This window comes from Sarcophilus harrisii, chromosome 1, assembly GCF_902635505.1.
Source record: "Sarcophilus harrisii chromosome 1, mSarHar1.11, whole genome shotgun sequence".
NCBI lineage: Eukaryota > Metazoa > Chordata > Mammalia > Dasyuromorphia > Dasyuridae > Sarcophilus > Sarcophilus harrisii.
In genome coordinates, this window is record NC_045426.1 from 397,164,407 (window position 1) to 397,182,813 (window position 18,407).

At 30.7% G+C, this 18,407-nt stretch overlaps 1 protein-coding gene and 1 long non-coding RNA gene across 5 annotated transcripts in view; one reads left to right on the top strand and one right to left on the bottom strand.

Moving 5' to 3' along the window:
• Nucleotides 1-18,407, bottom strand: part of SEMA5A (semaphorin 5A) — a 600,495-nt gene that overhangs the window by 534,803 nt on the left and 47,285 nt on the right. The gene's annotated exons all lie outside the window — the stretch shown is intronic.
• LOC116420543 overlaps nt 1-18,407 on the top strand; it is a 58,809-nt gene that overhangs the window by 23,161 nt on the left and 17,241 nt on the right. For both annotated transcript variants that reach the window (XR_004230893.1, XR_004230892.1), the window contains exons 2-3: nt 14,434-14,948; nt 16,702-16,817. This is a non-coding gene — a long non-coding RNA (uncharacterized LOC116420543). The remainder of the gene's footprint in view (nt 1-14,433; nt 14,949-16,701; nt 16,818-18,407) is intronic.

The following is an 18,407-nucleotide window of genomic DNA, read 5'->3' on the forward strand; positions in this document are numbered from 1 at the left end:
ATGTTTTGCATATTTGGTTCCAGAAATTCATTTCTTGCAATTAAATATTATTTGGCTATTTCAATTAATTAATCCAAATTTTACATTTAGAGAAAATGACTAAAAACATCTAAACTAACCCTACCTATATTATGATTACATTTCATTTAAGTCTTAATTAAGAGTAGGAGTCATAAAGCCTGAGATCTAATTCCAATATTGCTACTGAATCAATCAGTACTAACGAAAGTGAAGTTTGTTGATCTTTAAAATAACAGAGCTGAAATTTATGATCACTGTTCATGATATGATATTTAAATTAAAATACAATAATCATCTGATACAGTTATCTCTTTCCCAGAACTTAGATTTTAATGTAAAATGTATTTGTACTGCAGAGAAAGTGCAAAAATTCACTCTATTTAAAAACTTGAGAAAGATCAGACAGACCTTTCCCAGAGTCATAAGAAACATTTATTTTCTTTCAAAACAAATCATAACTTAACCTATTTTGAAAAAGGTTAGGGAAGAAATAAATATCAAATGTCTTCTAACATGAGCTTAACACTTGGTTATTCCATTATGAAGTAGGCTCATAGCCTACATTTGCCTTTTAAAGTTATCATCATTTTTCAGCCCTCTGTGCTTCAAAACATTTTCTAAATGACATTATGAAAAAAAAATAATTTACACTTTTATGTTATATCAAAGAAACTATCAAGGAAATAATTTACCAAAATCAATAAAATATTAAAATTATCTTGAAAAAAATGGCTAGATTAGGGGCAGTTAGATGGTGCAGTGGAGAGAATATCAGTCCTAACTTCAGTTCAAATCTGGTCTCAACTGTGTGATCCTGGGCAAGTCACTTAATCCCAATTGCCTCAGCCAAAAAAAAAAAAAAAAAAACTAGATTGTGAAGGAATATAATGAAAAAGTTAGTAAACTGTTTCATTATTTCATTAAAAAATAGACAATCAGATAAATGGAAGAAACCACACAAGGGAGAATCAAAAATCATAATACTCAATAAATATACCATTATTTGATAAATGTGAAAATGTAAATTACTTTTTAAGATTGCATGTTTTATAAAAAATATTGCTGGGAAAAAGTAAAAGCAATATAGTGAAATTAGATTTACACCAACATCATATATTACACTTCACACAAATTCAAAATAGATACGTGGTCTTATCATTAAATATTATACTATAAAATTAGAATAGAAGCCTATTATGTACATTTCAGAGCAAAAAGTAGACATATTCTTAACATACAATTAGAAAAATTAACAGAAGTAGTTTTAATTACAAGAAACTGAAAAGTTTCTGCACAAATAAAATTAATGCAACTTGAATAATAAGTAAAGTGGATGAAATGGGGGAAATTTCCATCAAATATTTTAGATGAGATATTGGTATTCAAGAAATAGATGGAAAGATAGACAGATAGACAGATAGATGCAAATATATATATATATATATTCATTTGTACCTAAAGCTTTTATTCATAGATATATGTGCATATAGATATATATGATTATATATATATATATATATATAAATCCTATAAGATAGGATTGAAATGAAAAATGCTTTGGAAACTTTAAAGCATCATGTAAATGTCAACTATTTTAAGTGAAACCTAGCTACATAGGAAATATCAATTTTTAATGAACAAACAAAATGAAGATGTGTCACTGGAAAAGGAGATTGTTTCTTTCCTTCATACACATACACATACACACACACACACACACACACACACGCAATTCTTCACCATTATCAAAATAAGCAGTATGAATATTCAAAAGCTAAAGGCTAAAGGAAGGAAACAAGCATTCATTAAGTGCCTACTGTATTAAACACTTTATAAGTATTATCTCATATAATTCTCACCAAAAAACAAAACAAAACTGGGAGGTGCTACCATTACTCCCATTTTACTGCTGAGGAAACAAAGGCAGAAAGATTCAGGAACTTGTCTAGAATCACAAAGTTAGCATATCTAAGACCAAATTTGAAACTCAGATCTTCCTGACTCTAGAAAAAGCATCCTATAAAAAAAGCCACCTAAGTACACCACTTAAATTGAAAGGTGTTTCAGAAATTTCTCCAAAATTATTGTTAAAGTCAACAAATAGGTGACCTATATTTCTTCCTAATCCATTTGTTACAGTAAGCCACAATTAGTATGTTAAAAATAATTAAGACTTTCAGGCTGGAGGTACTTTATTTATAATATTTCTATAGATTCAGAGCTAAAATTTAGATTCAGAAGTCATCTTTCTAAAGTCACACAGGAAGTATATAAATAGCAGGCCCAGAATTTGACACAAAGCTTGTGGATCCACATTCCATATTTATTTCAACTATATCATAACTTATGTGACAAAAATCTTCCTGTGATATTGTCAACAAGGTAAATGTTTAATTTAGGTTTTTATTTGTTTTCTTTATTTATATTATATCTAAAAATTTCTTGTGTAAAATTAACAATATCCATAAAAATGGTTAGTCACATTAATATTCTTAATTAGATATAAGTAGAATAATCTTAGATTATTAAATTGATTAGTTACCTATGTATTTCTCTTGGTTTTTAAAATGGACATATTTAGGAAGTGGTCATCTTGACCAAAATGGGAATATTTTCCCACCCCCATTCTATCACAACCTACGCACAAATTATATCCATAACTTAGATCCTCATAATAGAGTGATCAGAGCTAAAGTACAAATTTAGTAAATATTTGTTAATATAATGAAATATGTTCTTGAGAATGCAAATATCCTGGTCCCTTAAATAAAAATGATAAGCAATGCTTTATCTAGAATGCCCTCTATGTTTTAGTATTCAGAGTAAGTACTCCAATATGACATATAAGAAAACTAAGAAAGAAAACATGAAAAAATAGCATTGTTTATATATGCCATTAACATACGTACTAAATATCATTCACTTTTTTAAAACACAGTCCAAAAAACCCAGACAAAACAAGTTCTCATCAAATTTGGAACTTTGTTTATAGGATTCTTTTTTCTATCATATCAAAAGCTTTCATTAAGTTGGACATATGGTAAATAAGTTAATGTATTCCTTAGCTACAAGAAGAACCCAATACATAGAACCTGAAGAGAAAAGTTCTGCATACTTGTTTAAAATGAAGTTTCAAACTGGGATTTCATAATTAATTTAGGACTTTTGCACTCTTAAGAAACCTGTTTCCTTTTTGGGTCTGCACACAATGATACAACACAAGTTATTTAATTTCTACAAATTTGGTATCCTCATTTTAGAATGAGGAAAATACTACTCAGAATTAACCATATTCTTAAGTTTGCAATCAAACCAAGTTAAATCAACTTACAGATGTTAATAGTGTAGGCCAAATATTGCAAAGGTACATAAAATCATAAAATAGGCCTATTCAAGATTTCTTTTTTGTTTACACCTGCAGAATAAGTCTTTCTTTTTAAAAACAAGTAATTTGGAAACTAAGGTTTCATAAACTGGATGTTCTTTGTGGCAATATGTATATGAAAAATATCTAAAATTTCCCGAGGATGTAATGCTAAAATAATAATAAGAAGAAGTAAGCATAAGATTAATTAAGAGAAATCCATAGATGATATTAAAAGAAAGTTAGGAATGATTGGGGCACATGCCTAAACTGTAAAGAATGATGACACAGAGTCCAACATTCTACTCAAAAGCAAACAAAGGGATATTTCAGAAAAAGAATGAGATACTAGTTGAACCACTAGTCTGATCCCATTGAGCATTGCTTATATTCCAGTTTTCAGACAAACTATTTTGCTCTCTGGAAGGAAAAAAAAAAAAAAAAACGATACATTTTTTTTTCCAGGCTGTTTCTTACTTTTATCTCATTTTTTGAAAAAATGATCCAAGGTACCACTGTGAAAATCACCATAGTCTCAGAAGTTCCTGCAAATAATATGCTTCACTTTGCCAGAGGGGGGAAACAAAGCTTTTACACTTTAATGTGTTCACCCATTCATTTACACTCTTTTTGTCTAGGCTCCTTAGACCCTGAGGAGGCTGCCAAATAATTAGATCTGGATTTGGTTTCATATTTCTCCTGTACATGAGATGCCTTCATTTTTTAGCACTGCCTTATGTTTCCCTTCAAAAGATATTACATTATATATAAACTTTAAAAATGATTTTGATAATACAAGTTTTTCACTTTTGTGGATGGGCAGAGAGTAAAAGTCAAGAGAAAGAATAGAATAAATGGGGTGATACAGTAAGCAATAGCAATTATAAATTTAAAAAATTGAAGTTTCTCTAATAAGGCCCTATTTCTCAAACATAGAGGAAACTAATCCAAATTTATAGAAAGAGCTTTGCAACAAAAAATGATTAAAAGATATGATCCATGCCCATAGGACTATAATTCATACATATCATTTGACCTAACAATGCCCCTATTAAGCATGAATACCATAAGAGGTTTTTTAAAAAGGGGATGGAGGAAAAGGACCTATATAAACAAAAATATTTGTAGCAGCTCTCTTATTAGGACAAAGAATGGAAATTGAGGGGATACCCTTCAACTGGGGAATGATTCAATAAAGTGTGGTATGTGTTTGTGATGGAATATTATTGTTCTATGGGAAATGATGAGCAGGATGCTCTCAGAAAAAGAAAAACCTGGAAATTCCTTCATGAATTAAAGCAAAGTGAAAGGCACTATATACAAAGTAATAGCAATGTTCTGGGATGACCAGCTGTAAATAGCTGCTATTCTCAGTAGTGCAATCATCTATGACTATTCTGAAAGACTTATGATGAAAAATCCTATTCATATTGAGAGAAGAAACTGATTGTGTCTGGACACAGATTGAACCACATTTCTCTCTCTCTTTTTTAACTTTATTTTTCTTGAGGGTTTTTCCCCCTTGGGTGGGAGATCTATGTTTTCTTTTACAACAAGACTTTAAAGGAAATGTTTTGCATAATTTTACATGTAGTTTCTTAATGGAGTCTGAGGGTAGGAATAAGGGAGAAATTCTGGAACCCAAAAGTTAAATATATATATATTACTTTAAATGCAAATGTAGAAAATAAATGTGATTTTAAAAGATAAAAATGATAATCCAAGTTTTCTTCTGACACTAGTAACTGATAAATGATAAACCCATTAGAATATATACAGTGATGTCATTAGCTGCCCAGTTTGATAGTTGTCATTCTTATCTGAATTTCCTTTAAATTCCTTTGAAAGGAAAATCCCATTTTGTTACCATGTATCCTAATATCTCTATAATTAGTGTAGAAGAAGCATCAGGTTGAAATAAAATCATAATTTTTTGTAAAAGTTTTTATTTTGCCTTCGAAGAAACACTTCTAAGAAACAGCAAAATATTAATCAGGCTTTGGGAAAGTACATATTAATATGGTTAAGAAGTCACTGTTTCCTTTTGTTTTAATATCCATATCAATGTAAAGCTAATAAAAACTATCTCAAAAACTAAAAGTGAATCTGAGGAATGTGGAAAAATCAAAAAAGTTGTCAGGTCAGGATTTCCTTTCACTTCTACTTTACAAATATGCCCATGAGTCTGGGTAGAAATAAGTATATCTCCATATTCAAATGACCTTTAGGTAAATGGGCACTTGTTTTATATCCCATTCTAACTAATTTGTGAAATATTTCCATTCCTACAGAGCAAAAGCTGTATGGACATTGTGAGTTTAAGGTAAAGAGTGAAAATAAAGGAAGGAGAGAAAGGAGAAGAGACAGACAAACAAACACACACATACACACAGATAGCAATAAAGACAGAAAACCAAGGGATTTATCAATTCCACAACGTGAAATATTACTTCATCCTAACAAGTTTTGCTATAGCTCATCAATGGATTATATTATTAGAGAAACTGATATTGATGTTACTAACTATACTTGTTCTATGAAGTCTTTACATTATCTATATAATAGTCATCCCAATTTTTTCACCCCAAACCTTATACTCATTACACTCATGTGAGTGCCTACTATTAATAACCTCCCTTTCATGGAAACCATTTCACAGATTAATAACAGGATTTATTTCTTAGTCATAGTGACAGAGAAAGAAATTGGCTTCAGCAATTAGATTTATACCCTGGAACAGTTCTTTAAGTCATACATAGGCTCTACACCTGCCATGTAAAATATCACTCTTCCATTTTGTAAGTTAAAATTCTTTACACATACAGTCTTTGACAAGAAAGGTAAATTGAGGTGTTGTGGAATAGATGGGAACAACACTGAACCTGGATTCAGAAAATCAGGATTCAAGTCTCAGGTTTATCTTTTACTAGCTATGTGGCAAGTAACTTCAGCTTGCTAAGGTAAGATTTCATCAACCTTCTGTCCCCTATTTTAGGACTTCTTCAGTTTTTCCTACTTGTGATTTTTTTTTACCCAAGAAATTTTAGGTGGCCCCAGATATATAGGTATATAAATAGGCATACAAATCAAACATTTGCTGATAATAAATCATAATTTTGTGATTCCCACATTTAATTACGCAACTCTATTTGGGACCCACCCAACTCTATTTGGGAGCTTTAAGAAGCTTTGCCCTACATCACATATCACTTGAACCATTATTATTTTTATGAAAATATTTAGAAGGGAAAGGAATTAGAGAAGAGTTTTGTTTTGTTTTGCTTTGTTTTTCTCTTGGCACAAAAACCATCCATTATAGATTAAGAGAAAAATAATTGGCACATGACTCATGGGCAGACATCTGGTATTCACTCTTCTATAAAGTTCTGCAAAGCAATACAGCATAGGGGGTCCAATAAGCTCTGAACAAATAGCAATTGACAATTAAATATTAAATGCTTTGTATATTTTCTAAACATTTGAGGGCTATAAAGCAAAAGGATAGGGCTATAAAAACCTAGTTCTAGAATCCCAACTATTGTGTGTTAACCTTCATATTTAGAAGTAGAATTTATATTTGCTACAAAGAAAATTGTGTAGCCTAAAGAAAAATAGCAATGTATAAAAAAGAGAAAGGCCATTTAACAGTTCATTTCTGACCAATTATTTTGTAAGTGAGCCACTTTTCAAAAATCACTGAGGCATTTTGATAGGCGACAGCGGCTGGGCAGTTGGAACAGGAAGCACTAAAAGGCAGTGTCACTGGACTTGATCTGTAGTATTATCTTTCTTGGCTTAAAGCAACAGCTGATCTGAAGTTCCTTCAGTTGACAAGTCTCCTAGAAAGTATTTAAGATGAAAATAAAGAGATATAAACAGGTTTTTATATTCATTTCAAGATTCCGCTAACTCTGAGAGCCCAGGTATCAGTCCTGCACAAATGTTTCTCTCAATGAGCCTGCTGAATAGTATTATAAGCAGAGGAGGGAACAGGTCCTAGATGTTTCAGGTTTCACTGTTTTGGAGAATTTCTTGGACATGGTGCAGTCTGGGGGAAAGTATAATAATGCTCTGCTTTTTTTTTCCTTTTTAATTTTACTCTAATACAATATCCAGGACAAAACCCTAAATATGTAATAGTCAAAACTAAAATCCTCTAGCCAGAGGAGAAGTGACTGATAATGAAAAATGCAAAAACACTTTATACATTTTACCCAAATCCTAGTGCCTTAAGGATGAGTTCACACTTGAAAAATTTTGTTCATATGGAATGGCAAAAGAATGGGGTGTTCTGGTGAATTTAATGTTCTGATTAAGAATTATCACATTAATCATTGAATTAGAAAACAATATAATAAACCACATGAAGACTATGCTAAACACATTTCTTTGATAATTCAGAATGTGTTTTAGGATGTTGTAGTGCCTCAGGTTCACTATTATGAATACCAGCAATTCTCAATATGCTATTCACAAGATATAAGTATGTACTTAGAGGATTATAAAATTTAGAACTAGAATAGTAAAGTCTCAGAGCCAGAACTTTCACACAGGTAGTAGTAAATACCAAAGGCAAGATCCTAATATTAGTCCTCTGACTCCATATTTAGGACTCCTTTAATTATCATTTGTTGCCTCAAAGTGCATTTATTATGAGTAGTTTTTTTTTTCTGAATTAATTTAAAAAACACCATTTTTTCCTCATTTTTCATAAAAATAGAATGACTAAACAAATTCCAAATCCTTTAAGCTTTCCTTTTCTTTTTTTTCTCTCACACATAAACAAAAGTTCACTGTATTATGAAAAGCCAATGTGATTTGGCCTAAAAATCTTAAAATAAATAATAAAAATCTAAGGGTTTTTGGTCACCACAATAACAGGTGTCACCTCAAATTCTCGAATTTATATCACAAAACAAGTCTATCCTAGACAATTTAAAAGGCTATATTTGCCAGGTTTTTTTTAAGCAACCGACCCCCACATGATCATATTTTTTTATATCCCTTAAATACTAAGTAAAAAGTCCTAACCAGGATAGCTTAAAAACAAATTTACCATCATGACTAGAAATCACAGAAAGTCACTGAAGATCCCCCTCTTCTCCCCAGAGAGAGCAAGTAGTTCAATCTAATCAGACATATTTGGTCAAGAGTTTAAAGTGTTTAAAGGCTTCACAGAAAGATCTTTAATCATGAGAACTATTTGGTACTGAGTGATGGGTTCTAATCCTTATCAATTTACTCTATATATGTCATCTCCTTCAGAAGAAGAAAGGATGTTTTATCCCAACCAAGAAAGGGAAATTTTAATTAATAACACTCACTTTCCGCTTCTCAATTATAGACTCTGCTCACTCTCAATTCTTTAACTTCTTTTCTTTAAAAAAAATTCTGCTTTATTGCAAAATTAGCCATTAACAGTCACAAACATTTTAATATTTAAATGCCAAGAAAGAAGATTATATAAAAAACTATGCTGACACTGAATTTGTTTCAAGAATGCAGGAATGGTTCAACATTAATAATGTTAAATATTTAATATTAATAATAAAAATAAAATAATTTTAACTCAATACAGAAAGAAACTTTTGAAATAAAACACTTATTTGTTAAAATACTAGACAATACATATATAATCAAATCTTTTCTGAATATGGTAATCATTCTCTTCTAAAACTAAGAACTAGCATTTTTGTAACTAAGAAATTATAGAAACCTTTACAACAAAATCAGGGTTAAAACAAGGACACCCATTGTCATTGTTATTATTATTCTGTAGCTCCATAAGTATTAGAGAAATCATAAGAAAAAAGAAATTGAAAAAATAAGCATAGTTAAGTAGAAACAAATTATAATTTCTATAATTGGTCTTCATACTTATTGAAAAGTTCAGTATAAGCTGGAAGTTGTTCCTTGGTTTTTATACTTCTAGAAGATTATAGTATAATCTCTCTTTTCCTGCCCTTCATTCTCAACACAGTGTTGCAATGTTAAATTTTAACAATAATGTTTCTAAAAATATTAAATCTTGGCTTAACCACTGCCACCACCACTAGCATCCTGAAGTTTCTATTTGTATTTTGTTTTACTGAGTTCTAGAAATAGTCTTTTATTCACTGCTGTAAATATAGTGTTTCATATAATTTAGTTTTCTTAAATTTGTAGGAAGATAGTAATCCCAAGACTACTGCACCATGATCTTTCCTTCATGACTGTATCATAAATTTACATGTTTTCTAATAATTTGGATAATTCACTATATTTTTGCACCTGCATTATCAGCTTTTCTGCTTTGGGTGTCATTCTGCTTTCCATTCAGTTAAGTATCTTGTTAATTGTATGTATATTTTTTTAAAGACCTTTCTAATGAATTTTCAATATTAGTAAATTTTTTTGTACTCTCTTTGTGAGGAAATATTTTTTTCCCCACAATCTTGGTATTTGTAGCCCTGGATCTAGTATAGTATTTGTGCTTATTGAATGAAAGATCAATTCCTTCCATTATTTCACCCTTGTCTTTTAATGGTAGCTTAGATTCCTGCTACACTAATTTTTCTTTCTCTTTCTCTCTTTTGCTTTCCTCAGTCATTTATTGTATTTGGTCTTGTGATGTTTTTGACAAAGCTAATTTTTTCTTAACTTATTTCAAATTTATTCATTTGATGAAGTCTATCAGATAATATAGATTTTCTTTCCATTGTTGTTATATCTAGTACATCTTCAGTTAATATATAACTTTCATGTTATTATATTGTTTATTGCTTTGCTTTGCTTTATTAAAATGCTCTCACATGGGCATAAATGGATTTTTGATCAGATTTTCCTCTCCTGGACAGAACCTGTTTCTCATTCACATGAACATCCCTGAATAATGTCATATGGGGCATGTTAATTCTAAATTGAGAGGTTTATTTGGGTTTTTTATTTTCCAAAACTACACATGAAGTACACAAATAGTTGTAATGATTTTTTTTCTTAATGGGGGTGTTTGTCAGAAGCTTAGCTCTCCTCTATCATCTTTCTCTGCCATCTTGAATTAATTTCCATCCTTTAATGTTTTCATCAAGAATGATGCTATAGATGAATTGCCTTACATGAAAAGAATTTTTGCTGATAACATTTCTTCTTAATAATTTTTTCCTATATGTATTATATAGTTGGTCTTTCCAGAGCACTGATTTTTCCTTTGACATATTTATAAACTAGTGAAGCAGAAATTATATGAAAAGCCCATACTAACAGTATACTTTTTAAATGTATACATTTAGATACATAGAATACATGTATATATATATATATATATATATACATACATACACATATATGTTTATATATATATATATTTTTTTTAAGTATGGTCATTAATTACAATTACTAATAATTACTATACTATACAACAGTTGATGATTAGAGATCTCTAAAGAGTGATTTTAAAGAACTATTATCATTGCTATTCTATTTTTAAAAGCAATCTAAATATTTAACTTGAATATTCAGAAATAACACAAACTTATCATCAAACCAACATCCTCACTGACATAATATATATAACTTCTTGGCTTCAAAAAGTGATTTCAGATTTTACATTTATTTTCTTTGTTTACAAGGTAATCTAGAGAACTTTTAATGTCCTTATTTATGCTTAATTATAGTGATCACTTGGAAGTCAAAAGCTTGGAAATCCCAATTCATTGTTTGAAAAAATAGGGAACTATAGGTGTGGAATACTGCAGATAATGGCAGACTTTTTCAAAATGTTGGTTTATTTTGATGAACTAATTTTTCCTTTTTTTAAATTCTTTGTTATAGAAGATACCTCTCAGGGGGCAGAGGGTGGACACAGGAAACGTACATTGGAAGATGAAGATGTTGCTTTAAAAAAAGAAAATATATAACAAAAATTAAGAGGGGAAAAAATCCCTGAAAGCCATATGACATTTTCCAATTTAACATTAGTAATATTTATAACAGATGCAACATTAAATCAAACACTATGACATGTGACAAAACTGAAACTTACTTCTTTTAATTCTATGGAAAGGTCAAAAGAATTGGAGTTATTGGACTCAATTTCAAATTCTGTCATTTATACTATGTGATTATGGGTAAATCGCTTAATCTCTAAGGGCCAGGATTCTTCAACTATAAAATGAGGTGGTCAAACCAAATGATCTCCAAGGATGCTTAACCGTTTTAAATCTATGAGCTGTAATTGTAATGTTTTATCATTTTTTCATCACTTCCAAGGTTCTATGGTTCAGAAACTCACTGATGCTACAGTTTGTAAATGATGTCCTAAGTTCCAAAGAATAGATATTATGTATAAGCAGACCATATTTAAAATTGAACTATTAATGGATATATTTTACAGAGATTGTTGTTATCCTTAACCTTGTAAATTACAATGGACATATTAAAATTTAAACTTGGAATGGAATATGCCATCCTTAATCAACTGCCCCTTTGTTAACCTTACCTCCAGATGATATAATAGGATTATTATTATATTGAAATAGCTCTTACTTATTTTAAGCGTTTTAGAATATCATATAGCATTATAGCATTACTTAGCTATAGAATATAGGTTTTAAAAGCACCATCAGAAAGAGTTAAGTAAAATATGGGAAGAATGAGAGTAGGAAGAGAGAAATAGGAAAAGGGAAGAGAGAGAGAATTTATTTCTCTCTTAGAATCCAATCATTAAGAAAATTAGTTATATCTGTATTTTCTTTTCATTTTAAAAGAGGATCATTAAAAATTTTTCTTTAATACTTTAAAGATTCATACTATCATTACTGTGGATTGCACTTCCATTGAAATCGATCATTAGTGTGACCAAAAGTTTTATCCTTTGTCTTCAAACTACTAATACATAGTTTGGATTCACTAGATTCATAACTTTACCTATTTTCACCTATTTAGAATCTACCAGAGCTTATATTCCATTGACAGAGTCTTCAATAATACAAATTTACCTTTTTACTACTAGGAGTGAGACACCAGAAGAAGAAATTTATTTTTAGTTTCCTAAAGATGATTTGAATAACTTAAAGAAGTCTGAAAATATATTGTATATATGTAAGTGTGCAAATATAGTCATATATAAATTCTAAATAAATATCCTTTATATTTTGCATAACTCATTCATACTATTCTATAAATAATACATAGAAATTCTTCAGCAGGTTGAGCATAGCAACTATGGATTTTTTATCAGATTTTCCTCTTCTGCACAGAACCTGTTTCTCACTCACATGAACATCCCTGAATAATGTCATATGGGGCATATGTTAATTCTAGATTGAGAAGTTTAAAAGGTGATTATTAATAATCAGCATGATTTCCAAGAGAAATTAGTTTCCCAAATGTAATTCCATGTATATGTTAAACGTATAAGACCTATGGGGAGAGTAGAAATGTTGAGACTTTTCCCTCTCTTCCTTTTCACAAAAAGAATAAATGCATAAAAAGCAAAGTACTTGCCCTCATGGAGCTGACATTCTACTAGGTATATAGGCACAGGTAACACCAGATTGTAAGGAAAGAGAATTAAACAAAATGGTCTAGGAAAAAAATTGAAAGGAAAAAACATTCTGGTTTTAGAAATGTTAAAACAAAGGAGGTGGCATTTGAAACTAGCCCTGAAGAAAGAGGATTCTGAAAGGTAGAGTTGAAAGTGTATTGCAGACATGGAGAACAAAATGCACATTTTGGAAATAGTCAATAATTCAGAAGAGGAATATGAAATAAGGCTAGAAAAGCAGCTAGAAGTCAAATGATAGAGAGTTTTAAATGACAGGCTAAAGAATTTATAGTTTATCCTATTTGAAACATAGAATAGTGTATCTAGAATTGGAATTAATAACAAAGGACTCTCAAGGATATAGGAACTATGTGCTTGGGCAAATCTAGTATATCCAGAGGATAGCATTGGGGGGAGGAAAGGAGGTAGAGAGAGAAAGAGAGAGAGGAAATAGCCTGAATTAAAACAATTCCCTAACTTGGTTCTTCATCAATAATGTTCTCACATGTATAGGGAGAACTGTGTCCCCCAAGACTATTCATGAATATTCCTTAAAAGAGAAAATTCTCCTCTCACAAAGATGGCAACTTGACCTAGATAAGGCAAGCAAAAATGTAACTAAGAGACAGAACAAGTTAGACTGAAAGACAGCCTGAAGATATCCCCTTAGAACAAGGAAATGACATTCCTATTTTTACCACTCCCTAAAAATCCATTCTATCACTATAATAAAAATAAAATTAAAAAACACAAAAACAGATCCCAAATCTTAGCAATGTCTCTTTAGAGGAAATGAAATTTGTTCAGTGATAAACACTTTGAAGCAGAAGATCATGGCCAGCCCCAGAAAGTTGAGAAGACTCTTCCATACTCAGGACTAGAATTGATTAGACCTTACACAGATATTTTCAAGAAGTTTCTTTAGTAAAGGAATGCCATTTGTTTTCCAGGGAATCTGTTTTAGGTTCTGTTTTGTTCATGAGTCCTAAACTATTTTCTTTGTTCTTTCAATAAAATTCCTCTTCTTCGACATAGAGAATTGAGTGTTTTCAAGAGAGTTGGCAGCAATATAAAAAGTAGAAATAGGTTAGGATTGGCTTAGATTTTCTAAGTGTACCCAAATAGTCCTATAAACCATTCCTAAGACTTGTGACACAAGAAGTTCTAACACAGGTGTTGTACTACAGAATGATACAATCACAAAGAAAAGACATACCCAATAATTTTACCAGCCCTAGGTCCTTAACAATCCACATTTCTAGAATTATAGGCTACCTTTAAGCCTTGAATTTGAAAATATAACTTTTTTATTATGGTTTAGCTTGTTTGCTTTTTTTTCTTACATTTAAAGATTTCGTTATGAGAAATGGAACATAATGGTTATTATAAGCTAAAAGCAAGGTAATAAAAATGTTATGTACACTGCAATTATGATAATGCTAAAAGTAAATCAGTAATGCTTTTAAAAATGTGAAATAGTAAATGTAAATACAAATATTAAAATGTCCCAGGTTTTTCCTTTCAGAATAATGTGCTTGTATACTGCCACCTGGTGGTGCAATACATATAGGAGCAGTGGGTCAAATAAATGGACGCCTGACAATCTCGGCTTCTTCCAAAAGCAAGCTAGCGTGTCTAAATCAGATGTATGACCTGCCTGAACATCACACCTGCTTCCACGAAACCCAGCATAAACACTGCCCTGGTAAAACACTATTACACGACTTCAATGTGATTTGGAGGTGACCTGAGTTCATGAAAGTTACACGCCAGTAGAAAGCAAGTTCTGATAGTCAACTGCACAGACTTTACCAGGTGCCTAGGATACATGATGCTGAGGATACAAAGACTCAAACAAAACATTCCCTTGTCCTCAAGAGGATTACCTTCTTCTGAAAGATGTTACATTTATATGTAACTTTTTTTTTTTTTTTTTACTAACCCATCCAGAGATCAGTTTGCTTTGTGTCTGCCAATTGAGAATCAAGCTAACTAAATGTTAAAAGATTCATCATCACCATAAAGTCTGGCTAGTACTAGGTAATGAATTTTTCAACAGGAGCTCATGAAATGTAGAAGGGCTGTCATTGGCATCAGGGGAAACTACCAGTGTGATGAAATCACAGATCTTTCAAAGTCTCAAAGTAAAGTATAAAAACATTGTTTTGCAGGGTAAGATCAAAAGTAGCAAATAAATAAAATTTCATTGCAATTTTACTCCCTGGATTAATAAAGGATTCACTACAACCAGAACATAGAGTGAACATAAAAAGTGAGCAGGAAGAATGGAACTTAGTATAACTTCTATAATAAAGCAGGAGAGGGTAATCTTGCAGTATGAATACTTTCCTATCATCCTTAAAATAACACATTATCTGCATGTGAATTATATGTGTATGTGTGTGTTTATATCTATCATCACTAACAAGAATACAAGACTAATCTCCTGGCTCAGAGATCCTGCTTTAAAGACCTATTCTACAATCCTCCTATGGGTCTTTTTATCTATTCCACCCAAACCACAATATCTGAGTAATTTATTGATACAAATTAGATGCCTAATAAATCCTGGGATTAGTTTAAAGGTTCTGATATAGAGGAGAGAAGATATTCAACTGCCCCAAATGTTTCAAGGAAATGTATTTAGTCTTAAGACAAAAATTCTTATAGCAATTATATGTTCAAAATTAGAATGGGCTTCAAGGAAGACAGTAGTCTCCCCCCCTCATTTGAGGTCATCTAATGAAGGCTGGTTGATCACATGTTGGGGATTCTTGCCAGGTATCAATTAAATTAGGTAGTGTCTGAAGTTATTTCTTAGATTTTATCATTCTCTAAGGGAATAAATGAATGAACATACAAGTTATTTAGCTTTCAACTTTCTTATTCAGGTTTGATTTAATGGTTGCTGGTATTCATTAAAATTAAAAACAAGTATTTCTCTCTGTTCCCATAGAGAAGGAAATAATAAAAGTAGCAAATATGCAGCCTAATAAGAATGATCATGTAATAATGATACTCCCCACAATGCACTGAGCCTGAGCACAGTTTATTATTAATTTCTACTTAATAATAATTATAATAAAATTATGGAAAATAGATTCCAAAAAAAAACACAGAATTTTTTTTATTTCCAAATTAGTAAAACAATAAGTGCTATAATGAGGAAGCCTAGAAAAAGGGAGAAAACTTAATAGGAATTGCATTATACTTTAAAAGGATTAAGTTTAATTTACCACAAATAAGTATATAAATATATAAGGAAATATATGAGATGTGATGCTCCATTAGCAAACATCACATCTGTTACTCATATTTTAATATCTTCAGTGTCACCCTGCAGCAAAACACATGCAATTAGGAAGAAATTGCAAAGCAATTTTTTTTTACTAAGTTATCATTAATAGTCTTACCACATGGAGCCAAATACAAATTTGTAAATCAATTTTGTACCAGTTTATAAAGTTTTGATTAATCTTCAACTCTTTTATATCATGATAATGCATTATTAAATGCATTCCACACTATAGGTGGTTTTTATTGCATTTGCAAATATATTGAATATTTACTGTAAGAATGAGGTGGTTGATAATTTTCTGAACCGTCCTATAGCCATCAAAAAAGAAGGAAATGTCTATTCATCAGACAAATGTTCATTGCTACAAAGATTCTTAAAACACCAGGTATTGTGAAAATACAGATCATTTCAATCTAAAATGAATAGAAACAACATTTAAATAGCTTTTAAGTAAGATTAAAAATAAAACAATGTCTGTCTTTCTTTTTGTTTCAGTTAATCCAGGCATTATTTTTTTCCTCTTGCATCAGGGATTTAATCAAGGCAGTAAATTCACAGAATTACATGTAGCATTTATGACATCATGGTGATACATTGCACTGCCAGTACAGGTAGGACTATCCTTGAATTCCTTTATTTCTCTGGGACCCTTTAATACATATTTGTGGAGAAGAAAATATTAGTGATATGGTATAGTATGCTCGATCTCAGGAGCACTCTGCTACATATTTTTAGACACTTCACTGAACCAGGTATTATATTTTCTACTTATTTATAGTTTCATAAGATTATGGATATAAAGATGAAAGGGGCTTTAGAAGTCACTGAACCTAACACTCTCATTTTACACCTGAAAAAACTGATATCCACTCAGAAACTTTGCTAAATTTCTAGAGGCAAAAGTAGTAACCAAAATATCATAGGTATCAATAGGAAAATATTATTTCTCCTAGCATTTCCAAAAAAATTAAATAAGATATTGATCTATTATTAAGACTTATTTTTATAATTTTCTAATCAGTAAAATTGACTTAATTTAAGAAAAGAATATAAATCTTTAAACTTTAAAGTGTTATGTCATTATCATCACTGAAATGAGATATTTACTAAGTGCTTAACACAGTGTTTACCATATAGGAGAATAAATACTAGTTACTGTTATTAAGACTCATCAAAATGTAATTCAAATTCCAATACTAGTTTTCTTAAAAAATCTAAAAATAACATTAATGAAATAACCCACTATAGCATCAGTAATAATAAATTAATAAAGCCTTCTATGTGCTTGACACTGTGCTAGGCAATGGAAATTCAAATTTAAAAAAAATCAAAGTGAAACACTCAAATGTTCTCAGATTCTGGTTTTGCTATTTATTTCCTATGTGATCTTGTGCTCTCTGGGTCTCAGTTTGTTCAGTTGTAAATGAGGAGTTGGGACTAGATAGTCTCTGACCTTCTTTTCCATTCAAAATCTGATTCTACGACCTGATGGCTCTACCACTAAGTAACAAAAACCCAAGTAGAAAATTATAGGATATGACAGAGACTAACTTGCTTCCAAATTTTCTCTTAATTCACATTCCCACTAAAAGATTCTCCCCTCCGTATCTACATTAAAGCCCAACTTTATGGACTTATTATGATATGGAAGCAATGTTGGATGCTCATGGGCTATTCCAGCAGTACACAGACTTCTACAAGTCACACCAAGCTACACAGGCTTTGAGAAAGGACATGGTTACAGAATATATCTATTGTTAAAGAACTAACTACCAGACTATAAATTTGAAATTAATCAACATCAGCCTTACTTCTGGGTGGTACAATTCTGGGGTCCAGCATCTCACAAAAATAATCTATTGAAGAACAGAATAAGATTAGCCAGTGGGTCCATGAACTATTAGGAATAGTAACTCAAGGCTAACATTAGAATTTTAATTTGAATAAATAATGGGAGAATCCACAATGATTCAATCACAGAACTTTGAAATATTGGTTTATATATACATATGTGGTATATTCTAACATGGACACAGTCAATTTACAAGCATTTATTAAATGCATGAATACTAATTATTAGAGACTAAGAGAGACACAAAGTTTAGATATAACATGCCCCTACTGAAACAGTGAGTAAAAGAAAATAGAATGTTAAAAAAAAAAGATAAATTAAAGTATACAGTATTATAAACATTTAGTTG